Source organism: Protopterus annectens, chromosome 9.part0, assembly GCF_019279795.1.
Source record: "Protopterus annectens isolate FY-2018-M chromosome 9.part0, PAN1.0, whole genome shotgun sequence".
Lineage (NCBI taxonomy): Eukaryota > Metazoa > Chordata > Ceratodontiformes > Protopteridae > Protopterus > Protopterus annectens.
The window spans coordinates 822,627,523-822,640,377 of record NC_056743.1 but is presented as its reverse complement, the minus strand read 5'-3'; the positions used below and the strand labels follow the sequence as shown (position 1 = coordinate 822,640,377).

The following is a 12,855-nucleotide window of genomic DNA, read 5'->3' as shown; positions in this document are numbered from 1 at the left end:
ATCATGCATGCAAATCAAAAATACACACTTCTTGACATAAAAGGAATAGATAAAAGAATTGAAGGATTCCTATTCTGATGAAATGTCAAATCAGACTAAGTGAAATCCTATATTACAAATATGCTGATATTTGCAGTAACTTGCAGCTCTTTTGCCACACAACTAACATCGAGGCAACAGTATTAACATCACCAGAATAGCATCACCATGATAAAATCTCGTCTGCACTACAAACATTACTTGCACAACAGCATCACAATGTCCTGCCATGCATTAAAAACACCACTACTGTTGCTGAGGAGGTCATGTTTTAAATTTCAAGGTTATGAACAGATATAGCATCCCGCACAACAGGCATGTCAAAATGCAAGGAGTAATGTTAACTGCCAACTGAGGGATGCACTGTATGCCCTGTGACATCATACAGATATACCCTAAAACAGCCACACTGTGTTCTACTCCGCAAGACAGCACTTACCTATGAGTGTACTCATCTACAAAACTTGTTTAACATTTGTTTACTAGGGTGGAGCACTGATCACAAGTGACCAGTTTCAGTCTCAGTACAGACATACAAAAAGTTAGAATTACATCCGAGAGACAGCAACAGGATAATGAAAATACATACCTACAAAATACCATTGACAGCTGACAAAAATGGCGAGAGTATATAAATTGTAATGCACATTATTTACAATAAATTAAGAGGAATCTCATTTATAACATGAGGTTGACAGCTGCATGTTGTCTAACTGGGAATAATGGGACAGTTGAGTGGACTAAAGGATTTTAAGGATGAAAGTAACTGGAAGGAGAAGTTACATCACACAGAACATTATGTGAGTGACAAGCTTTGATAGGTGTAATATAATATGCTGTATGAGGCAGGTGTACTAGTTTAAGAAAAAGCAAGTACCTCAGGTTAGGTGATATGGTTGGATACGAGGCAACGATACCTGGCTGACAAAATGAGGTCAGAGCTTAGTTAACTCAAAGTGAAATGCACCAGTTGAGTCCTAAATTTAGGGTACAATGAAATGTCTTATTTGTGGGAAAGAATTCTTCCAGAGTTTTAGAAGCAGTGATCTATACAATAAACAACTTTTGGTGCTGCAGTGAGGTTGTGGTTTCTGGGGCTGCAAGTGAAAGGCAGTCTAAATTAGTTTCACTGCCAGGGGAGAGAAAGTCTGAACAGTTGGCATCCTAGGTGAAGGTCAACCCTATGTAAAACAAGTATAATGAAAAAATTGTAGATCAACCACCACGTAGAATAAAACGAAGTCTTTATTACAAAGAATGAGCGCTTTCGCATGCTTCCAAAGGCACGCTTCTTCAGATTAGGTATAAAAACAATAATGAATCTCTCTGTATATATATTGCAGCTCTAATTAATTGATTAGTTAATTAGTTATGTAAAACAAGGACTCATTTTGCTTTTAGCAGTGTTCTAAATCTACAAATGTTAATAGTTATTATGGGTACGTGTAGATAATTTGTTTTTGATGTTTTGACTGTAGGTTGCTTCTTACTAATCTATTTTTATTTAGCAATACTTTCTACCATCAGATTATGGGGGTAGCAATGGGAACTTCAGTTATTAATACTTACTCAGTTATTCTTTATCTTGCTGGGAGAACAAGGATATTTTTAATGAAACTTCATATTATGAAAAAATATTTTTCTATACACAATTTGTGGATGACGTTTTTTGATAGAGACTGTGAAACCAGTTTGAATGGATTTATTTCATTCTTGTACATTACGCCAGAATATTTAAGACTTAAAACTACAGTTTCTGACTTCGACAAATTATTTGGATATATGTATTTATATTGAAGATGAAATACTAGGAACTAAAATCTATAAAAAAAGATGTGCAAGTGTGTAAATATCTGCATTAAAAATAGTATGCGTGCTAAACATACAACTGGATAGTACCTAGTTAATATTTAACAGCAAGCAGATTGAATACTAATGAAAGAGATCTTAATGATGACTAAAATATGTTTAGACGGTTTAGCTGTAAAATATATAATATAGGGATGTTGGAAATTAACAAATTGAGAGTTGTTAATGAACAAAATAATTCTGCTAAACCTTACTTTTTATGCAGTGAGACTAGAGATTCAATATTATTGGAAGGATTCCCAAATTCATGGATAAGAAAGAAACAAATGAATCTTAACCAGAAGCTTTGTTATAAAAAGATCAACTTAATAAATTAATCGAAAATTATAACGAAGTCTATTGTACCTTGCTTTGACTGTGGTTTTGCATATATATCAATGATGATGATAATTTTAAGCACCACGTTCCAAATAACGTTTTTTTTTTCTTTTAAATGTTTTGCTACTTGTAAGACTATGAATTCAATCTACTCAGCAACTTGTGAACAATATAGTAGTTTTTGCACAGGAAAAAATAATCAGATGTTAGAAGAATGCATATTGGAACATCCTTCTGATTTATGTAGCTAAGTTGTGACGAATGCTTTGGCTAAATGTGTGAACAGGAACAGTAAAGATCTTTACGTTCAGAGTTATTACCACTTGACGTCCCAAAATTAAAAGGGGGATTTGAATTTAAAAATTAAATATGCTGATCATTTGCACAAAAATAATTAATCGAGGTCTAAACATCCAGGACTAAATAATTCAGTTAGTATAAAATCAGCTCTACAAATGAGATCTTTAAGTATTATAAAACAAAATTTTTTATGAGTTTTACTGTTGGCTGTGTACCAATTGGTCCTTTTTAAACACAATCATTGTTTAAACTGAAGGTTGTGCAATGATGGTTATTGTCATTGAGGAAGACGGTGTTTTTCAAAAACACTACACTTTATTATTTTAATAACTTACCTGAAGTGGAGAGGGTGTTTCCTTGTGTTATTTTTGAATTTCTCTTTTTTGGTAATACTCTCCTTGGCTTATGGATTCCTTGTGGTTTGACATTCTGTGATTATCCCACCTACTACTTGTCTCATGCTGTGCAGTGTCCTTACCAATTATGGACACACCGACATAGACCATAGCAAAGCCACAGCTATATGCCCAATCAAATCTACTTCTTCACACAACTCGGCATCTAGTTTTCTAAACTCGATGAAATGCAGTAGCACACAACCCACATATATAACCCAGCCATCAAAGCTGTCCAGAACACACTTGCATTCTACACCACACCCTTCAGTTTGTACAGTCACATACACGACAGAAGTCAACCCATACTCTAACATAAATTAACACACTGCTGTGCAGTATACTTGTACAAATAATACAGCACTGCTAGGTCACAGTCTCAGTCATATACACAGACCACCACAGCACCCACAGTACACAGCAAACACACATGCATGGCAAGCCAACTGCATTATTCAAATGGAACCTCCAATGATGTTGGTGAATGTTTCACTGGAAATATTTCATTAGACATACAGATTGTTATCAAACAAAACTGTACTTAATCTTTCTAGAAATGTGTTTATGGACTCCTCTCATGGTTGGAGCTTTGTCTAAATGGTGACTGCAGCTATGAGGATCACATCCATCTACTATTGCCTGAAGTTGTACAAAAATAAACATCAGCTCAAACAGCACCACCCCATCTGGGAGAACAAATGAAAGGCTCCCTTGTCATACAGTAGAACAGCTGCCAACAATTACCTTTCTTGCATAACTAGGAGAATGGTTCAAAGTAACAAACATCTGAAAACAAATCATACACGCACAAACATCCACTATAAAGTACAGTGATTTAAGGCAGAATGTTGCTAACAAGTCACAGTCTTTCAATGTATATGGGCTTCTACAACCTCAGTTCACTTATGCAAATCCAAAACACAACTTAACTAGTCCAAAGCTCTTCCCTTGGAACACAATATTCATGTCTTAACTAGACAAAGACTAAATAAATAAAAGCTTTTCCATATGTTTTAGGGTCTATTATCTGAAGCTTCAACTGGATGAAGCACACAAATCCTACCTCTCAACCTCCTAGTGTGAGAAATCTGGACAAAGCCTAAAACAATGAAGGGGGTGGTGCCAAAATAGGGACATATCTTCAATATTACTCTCATAAACTTAGAAAGCTTCTAAAATTCACAATTTGTGTTAGAAAGAATTTTCTGGAAGATATGAAGCTTGAAATTCAAATGTATCCAGTTACTTAGTGGCTTCTATCATCAGTAATTTGCCAGAAAATCACAAGTTTTAAGAGGAAGAGTTAAAAAATATGAGGCAAAAATCTAGATATTCTGTAAAAAATCTGGACAGTTGAGAGGTATGACACAATACTTTGTGTGCTTCAGTTGGATGAAACGCACAAAAAGCATTTTCTGCCAGGGAGTTCTGCACACTGATGTGGAGGGACTTCAATCCCCACCCCTTAATTATACAAGCATCAACGCCACAGACAACTAACCACAGGAAAAATGAAAAGCCAAAACAGTTTGTATCAGTGATTGTGCACAAAAGGAAACCACATACTGCCAGTGATTTCCCAATGCAATGAAATTAGGGAGTTTAACAGTGGGGACAAGCAGGTTAATGTCTTCCAGTCTGCACTTGTCTGACTGTAGAATAACCCAATAATATTCGAAGCTGCTAAGAAAGGCTATAAGAATACTATATATTGCAATTCCGTACACTACAGTAAGACACCAGAAAAAGAAAGGAGCTTGTTTGTATAATTTTTCTTTTAATGAAACATCTTCATCCCATAGACATGCCTTTACTATTAAATGCTGTTCTCCATCCACAAAAACACAAACACATTTTACTTTTACAGTATAAACTGTCTTTCGGCTTTTCCAGGTTAGGGGTCGACATAGCGGAAATCTGGTCCGCTAATGAATTGGCAGTGAATTTTTACGGTGTCGAGTTGACAGCCTGGCACCTATCCTTCAAAGAAGGCACACCCACACACGTACACACCTACCTGCATTTCTTTTAAAGTGAATTTGACCGTAGGGAGGACATGAAGACTCTATACAGAAGGCACTCCAGCCGAGAATCTAACCTAAGAGCCTCTTGCTGTGAGGCGATATCACTAACCGCTGCACCACCATGGCTCATTTTACTTCTACAGTATATTCATTGAAATTTCTGAGCCATGTGCACTTTGACAGTAAATTTGCTCAAAGTTCTAGGCCTGTACAGTGTCAAAGCTAAAATGTTACCCTTGCCTGATGTTCAGTTTGTCTGATGACTGTTGCTTTTACCAGCTCTCCATCATTCACCAAACATGTACAGTTTTATGAGAGCTGGTTGGACAGCTTTAAAAAAGTGCAACTTAAAAATGAGCACAAATGGTGCAAAAAAAAAATCTGAATGTCTGTTTGGATTGCTACAAACATTTAGCATGTATACAAGAGCCTTTATCATTACAAAGACATTTTCAGTAGGAATGTACAGTGTTCAACACTATATTTCGCATTGAGTGGCTACACCTAAAGAAATTTGTGCGTTGGCTCACAACTACTACTAGTATCTTCTTCTTCTTTCGGCTTTTCCCGGTTAGGGGTCGCCACAGTGGATCACCTGTCCGCTAATGATTGGCAGTGGAGTTTTACAGTGTCGAGTTGCCAGCCCGGCGCCCAACCTTCCACAGAAGGCACACACACACACACTCCCACCTAGGGCCAATTTAGAATGTCCAATCCATCTGTAGCATGTCTTTGGGATGTGGGAGGAAACCCACGCAACCCCAGGTAGGTCATGCAGACTCCGCACAGAAGGCACCCCAGCCGAGGATCGAACCGGAGAACCTCTTGCTGTGAGGCGACAATGCTAACCACTGCACCACCGTGGCTGCCCTCAACTACTACTAGTATGGTATCACTAAATTATGCAACATCTCTTTATCAGCTCTTTAGCTCAGAGTTCAAGTGACGCTATCTTGTAAAGTTAGTTTGGTCTTCACTCTATAGTAAAGCAGTACTAGGACATAACAGCAGCAAACTGTGCTTTTTGGCATAAAATCTGTTTCACCTGGTTTGCAGTCAAACATATAACTTTTAACCAGGTTTTATAAAATGCCATTCACACAAAGCATGAAACTTAGGGAAAATTCCCAAACACTTGAAAAAGCAGAACAATAGAGCCCAAAAGAAATATCTGAAGCTATCATCAGAGAAATGGCATGAGCTGCAGCTCTTCAAAAAGTGCTTCATCTACACTGAACCCCATCAGATGTGCCCCCCCATTCACCTCCAAGTTCAACTATAGATGCAGATTTAGATGTTGTCAATGTAACTATTGTATAACAGGTAGTTTACACTGGGAAATGGGACATGCATACCATAGAGGAAAGGTAGGCACAACAGTCAGGTGTGTGGTGAAGAGGTGCAGTTAATGTCTGATCTTTCTTTTATTTATTTTTTTTTTATTTTTTCATAATACATCCAACTTTTAGCAGAATGTCTCACATTTCAAAGCTTTGGTTTCTAGTTCTTGAAATATAAACAACCATGTTGCTTAGAATACCTTGCTTATTTTTGCAAGTTACATTTTCTTCTTTGTTCTCTTAAAATCTTAAATCCTTTCTTATACAAGGAATAGCAGACAAAGGAGAGACATCATACGATATATATCACTCTCTCTCTCTCTCTCTCTCAAAACACCAAGTCTTTCACAAACCACTATGGTTGAGAGAGATTCCACATATTCACTGCCATTATAACTGAGGGCTAGTCACTACATGAAAGTACCCCACTTATTTTCTTCAAAATAAATAAATAAATGACTCTGACTTCTCCCTGAAAACTATTTACTAAAATGTTCTTTCCCAAAATGGAAAACTGGTAAAAGCACAAAGCATTCACAAGTTTGAAAATTTCATCTCGGAAAGCAGAATATATTTCATAAGTGTGTCAAAAATGAAACTACTACCCTCCCCACCCTGAACATTGAGGGACAACACTATACTTAGTTTCTGAGAAAATGTCTGAGCATCTGATTCAAATACTCCTTACGTTTAATTCTAGCAATTCATAATTCCATAACTCCTAAGAATTAGTCTGTAATGTCTACAAGAATTATGGCATGGATGAGATATAGCCAAGGGAATATGAAAAGATTCTCACATCTGTACACCACCATTTTACATGCAGGTGCAAAGACTTGTAGCTGCATCCTGCAGGTCATCTAACTTTGCAGGTCATGAATTTAGTTATGACATTTAGAAGAGTGACACCATTTTAGCACTGCTCATTTCAAACAGACAAAAAATTTCTAATTCTTTTTTTAAATAAAAAAAAATAAAGAAAAACCCAAGTATGTACTTTTTATTGGCAAATAACTTCCAAGAACCTCACACCAGTCTGTACATTATATAATGCAAGTCCAAGAAGTGGAATAAAGAATTAATGGCATTTCACCAGCAAATGAATGACCAGCACTATAAATTAAGTAAGCCTAGTCTAATTTACATGTCATTATTACAGCATAGTCTTTTCTTGAAGCAGATCTTGTTATAAACATATTTAATCTTTTTTCCTTTACAAATAAAAGCAAATAGTAAACTCTTTTCCCCCATTAAAACGGGAAACCAGTATCCCCTGAAGCATGAAGATGTGTGAATACATGTGATGAATGGTTGACCAAATTTTAATATGTCCTCCGCATACCTTTATTAGGTAATTTGTTGATTTATTTTGCAATGCCTTTTTTAACTTTAGTGTCATGGGGAGTTGAAGCTTAAGCTAATAAACAGGGATAAGGCAAAGGACCATTCCTGAAAGAGATTTCAGTCCATCACAGCATAAACATTTATGTACTTGTATACCACACACAAATAAATAAATAAAAGGAAAAATAAAAAAAATATATTGGAGAGGATTGCTATGTCACAGTTTTGATATGTCTTTTGGGTGTGAGCAGGAGCGGCCTTCGGTCAGTTGGTGCCCTAGGCAAAAGGGCTCCACGGCACCATCCCCACCACACTACTCAGTGCCCCCATCCTGGTCTACCTACTCAAATAAATACTGAAAAATTGCCCCTGCTAGAGTGGCGCCCTACGCGGCTGCCTAGTTGGCCTATGCCTAAGGCCGACTATGGGTGTGAGAAAAACAGACTTTCAAAAACCCACAAGGACACAAAAACGAACATGAAAATTCCTCAAAGAATGCAGCCCAGCTAGGAACCAAATCAGAGAACCAAACACTGTAAGGTAGCAAAAGAATACCACTGCACCACTACAATACACCACCTACCTCAGTTAATTGTTTTATAAGACGTATTTCAGCTTTTTCTTCATAGAAATGTTATACATGTGTTTTCAGCCTATTTTCCCAAAGTTCTAGAATAAAATGAAAATATTTATGTACACTAAAACTGTCAAATACTTTCCAGATAACAGCTGTAAAGTCTATGCAAAAATTTTGACTCATCTACAGTCTTAAAATGTTTTTATACAACAGATGTTTTAAAATATTTGTAATGAGCACCTTGCTAAAATGCCGTTTGGCGGTTGGCACAGAGAGTTAAGGCTATAAGCTGTAGCTCAGGCAATAACAGGGTTTGATTACCTTAGCCCTCATTTGCCTCCTGTGTGACCTTGAGCAAATCATGTAACCAGACAGTGCTTGTGTGCAGATGGGTATTTGAGATTGGTTCCTTAATGGTCCCCCTGGACTGTAAGCCTAGCGACTACATATAAACCCATATATGTACCACTTGTCCTCCTGTGGAAATTAGGCTCCCTTTTGTGAATGGGCCTTGCACAGCAGTGGCTATCTCATATCAAGAAAGATTACTAAACAAATAAATATATATTTTTATGTTATGCACATATTCACCTCCTTCCAGGTGAATATCTTGCTACCTTCACTCACAAATGTTTTAGCATAAAATAAAAAAAAATAATTTTGCATTAAAAATATTTTTGCGATGGAGGTTTTATACTCATGTCACAAGCACTTGAAAACTGAAATTTAAAAGCTAATGGCAGAAAAAAATCTGCTCCCTGTATCAGCTACCCCCATACTTTACTACTTAAAAGAATTACCAAAAATAATTGCATTTGCTTGATATCAGGAAAAAAAAAACACCAAGTCTGTCGATGTGTTTTTAAGTGTATTCAACATTCTTTCTCCCCTTAACCCATGCCTCCTGGAATACCTCTGTGGACCCCTTCTCACTACCAATTCCATAAGGTCTAACATGATCCTGTGCATCCATATCCACTCATCCTTCTCTTAGTCTTTAATGAAGTTTCTTCTAGTCGCACCCTTTCTCCTATATCATTCCAGGCCTTTTTTTTGTTTGGACTTCTGTCACCCAATTTCATTCCTCTTTGTATGGCCTCCAGAAATACACACATTAGGTGTGGCCTCTGACTAGTCTGCAAATGTAATTCACCATAAACTAAGAACTCATTAAAAGTAATAAATACCAAAGTTAAATAAGTAAAAACTACCCTGAGTGGAGAGTGACAACACATTCTGATTGCCACAGGCTGAACGTACACATTTAAATGCTAAAGGTAGACTGGAGTCAGTTTGTGTAAGGAAGGCATGCACATCATGGTTATCCCACTCCACAAAAAGGGAGCCATGATGGACCCTGGGAACTTCCACCCCATTTGCCTGATGAGCTTGGTCTGCAAGGCCATGGAACATATCATCATGGAACACATAAACAAAGACATTGGTAATCTCCAAACTCTGGACCCTACCCAGTTCGGGTTTGTAAAAGGCAGATCATGTCTCCTAAACCTAACCTGGTTGACTTCTTTGAAGCAGTCACCAAAGCCATAGATGAGGGTAAGGTAGTTCACACAGCTTATCTAGATCTCACCAAGGCATTCGACACCATCCCCCACTGTGGAATTATAGATAAGCTCACTAAACTAAGTATAAATCCCTACATCACAAGATGGGTTGCCAGCTGGCTCACGGACAGAACCCATACTGTGAAAGTAGCAGACTCCAAATCTGACTTCAGACCAGTGAAAAGTGGAGTACCACAGGGTTCAGTCCTGGATCCTCTCCTGTTTGGTATCTACTTCTCTGAAGTACAGGCTAACACAGTAGGGCTTTGGCTAACAAAGTTTGCAGATGACTGCAAACTAGGAGCCATAATCGAAACTCCTAATGATGTGGACATACTACAAAAGGGCCTCACTGAGACAGATGCCTGGCGTCAAAGCCATGGCCTGAAGCTCAATGCCAGAAAGTGTATTGTCATCCCCTTTGGTAAACACTCTGTACCCATGAACTACCACACAAGTGGTAGTCTACTTAACGCCGAAAGTGTGATAAGAGACCTTGGGACACAGGTGGACAGTACTCTCTCCTTTGATAATCACATCGCCACAGTGGACAGGAAATCCTTCTACATGGCTCACCTCATCACAAAAGGTTTCTCATCCAGAAAAAAAGAGGTCATTGTTCCCCTCTACTCATCACTCAGACCCATTATAGAGTACAATGCCCCTTTTGGTATATACCTCACAAGACATCTACAACAACTGGAAAGGCCAGAGAAATACCTGACAGAAGATTACTGGCCTCAAACAGATGCCCTACGCAGACAGTCTCAAAAAACACCAGCTTTACTCCGTTGCATATCGCCTACTCAGAGGCAATCACTGCCTAACATACAAAGCTATGTCAAACCCAGAGCTGTTGGACATGCTCCACTTAAAGAAATCCCAATCCCTCCAAGCTACATGCTCTAGGGACCTAAACCTTGTTACCACAATAAACAGAACATGCTGGAGGGGTAGATTCCTGTCCCAGAGACTTCCCATACTCTGGAAGAGACTACCTATGTCAAACAGAGCTCCTCATTAGCACTGTTCAAGAAAAGTCTTGATGATTGGATGGGAAATAGGAAATTCACCCCAGGGATCACTTCTGTGGCTCTGCTCGACAGGGGTACAGGAGAATAATTTTCTTGGGTGGCGAAAGCCAGGGTACCTTTTTGGCTACGCTTATATAGGCCCTAGGGCTAACAGCCTAGTACCTACCTATGAACCTATGAATCAAGCCATTTATAACTGGGAAAGGCATGGCCCTCAAGTATGATTGAATCATTTATTTTCCTGATAATATGATCACAGGACAAGCCTCATGCAACTGACACTAATGAACTTAGGAAGAAGATCTTCATGAAAACATTTCCAGGGTATGCTTCCAATGACCAATCTTAAGGTTGTAGGATTCTGAAAAGTCATGTCATACCTAGTGTAATTTCAAGCCAACTGATGAAGCCTGCCTAATCTCAACAGTTTAATGAAAGGGACATGGAGGTCTCCAGATTTCAGTTTAAAAAGGACAGCGTGATAGATTAAGCTACTACAGGACTGCATCTGGAAATGTCTGCATGTGACAGTGTGAGTCAGGAATTTAAACAGTATAAATTAATATTCATATAGATCTGTACAACCCTTAGAAGCTCAATGATTTTTAAGTTCATTTTGATCCTGTTTCCTCATGATCACAGACTCCATCCCCTACCATCCCATCTGTTTTTTCCCCTGATCCCTGGTATTCTACACCACTCAGAAAGGGAGAACAGAAATAGGGACAGAATCCTCATCCAGTCATGTATAAGCAGACTTATCTGTATGCTCCTTATTCTCCCACCCCTGTTTCAAAAACAAAGGGCAAAGCCGGATATACACCTGTCCTTTTCTGTGTGTGGTACTCCTCATAACCCTGACCCCAGCCAGAGTGTAAGCAATGCTCGACAAACATGTACGCCTACATCCCTTCTGGACATCAGCAATTCTGGGCTTTTCCACAGCTGAAACTCATGATGCAAAACTGTCAACACCCACCACCTGGGAACATGAGATGTGTGAAATGGTATCAGCCCCTCACTCCCTGACCAGTTACTGCAGCCTGAGCTGCTGACCGAACTATGGTCATCTGCAGCTTAGGTAAGCAGAAAGCCTCTATTCCACAGCGCTCACATACGATAGCTAATTCAGAAAATGAAATAACATTAGAATTATACTCCACTTTACATCAAGGACTCAAATATTGAACCCTCAGCTGTGGATAATGAATGATCTCAACAACCAAAAGTAGTGGCATTGTAACAAGTGCCAAAATAGTAACATTGTGATTTACTCAACAAAAAAGGCTCATCTATTATTTTAATACACAGTAAACTGTTTAGATTATTTTAATTAATTTTGTGGAACAACTTTAAATTATACATGGAAAGAGGACTGTAATGCAACACATCAACATTTCAGTCCCACTTCTGGATGTGGAAAGTACAGTTGTGTACACTTACCATAAATATAGATGTTAGAGTGTATTCACTGTTGCAGTCATTACATTTGGGTTATCTGCTTGCAGTAGCCCTCAGTCTGCCTGATTAACAAAGTCTTGGGTCCTGCGTCGGTTGCTGTCCCTTCTTCCATGACGTCAGATCGTCAGGGGTACAAAACATGCAGCTGACACCATTACATCAGTTTTTCTTGCCCCAGATGTCAGGTGCCCCCCTAATTGGAAGCAATCAAATCTATAAATACAAGGATATACCTCCAACAAAAAAGCAAATACACAAAAAGGTTTTAGAGCATAGTAAGTGAGAGTAGAGGTATAGCCAAAAGAAGAAAGGGGGCTGGAGGGAGGGTAACCAGGACTGCAACAGTGAATACACTCGAACATCTACATTTATGGTAAGTGTACACAACTGTACTATGTTCTTCGTGTTTCACTGATGCAGTCATTACATTTGGGTACATTCCCAAAGCTAAGATTGGGAGGAGGAATTTAAATAGAATTAGGACCAGCTATAAGACCCTACAAGACTGCAGTGGCAAAACCCGCTCTGGATTTAGAGAAAAACTGCCAAATGATAATGCTTGGTGAAAGTATGTACAGAACTCCAGGTA

The 12,855-nt window shown here is 38.4% G+C and overlaps 1 protein-coding gene across 4 annotated transcripts in view; it reads right to left on the bottom strand.

Moving 5' to 3' along the window:
- The window catches only part of LIMA1 (LIM domain and actin binding 1), a 1,567,671-nt gene that overhangs the window by 824,766 nt on the left and 730,050 nt on the right, over positions 1–12,855 (bottom strand). The window contains exon 2 of one of the 4 annotated variants that reach the window (XM_044083483.1): positions 8,213–8,298. The exons of the other annotated variants lie outside the window; for them this stretch is intronic. The gene's annotated coding sequence lies outside the window, so the exon portion shown is untranslated. The remainder of the gene's footprint in view (positions 1–8,212; positions 8,299–12,855) is intronic. 4 annotated transcript variants of the gene reach the window in all.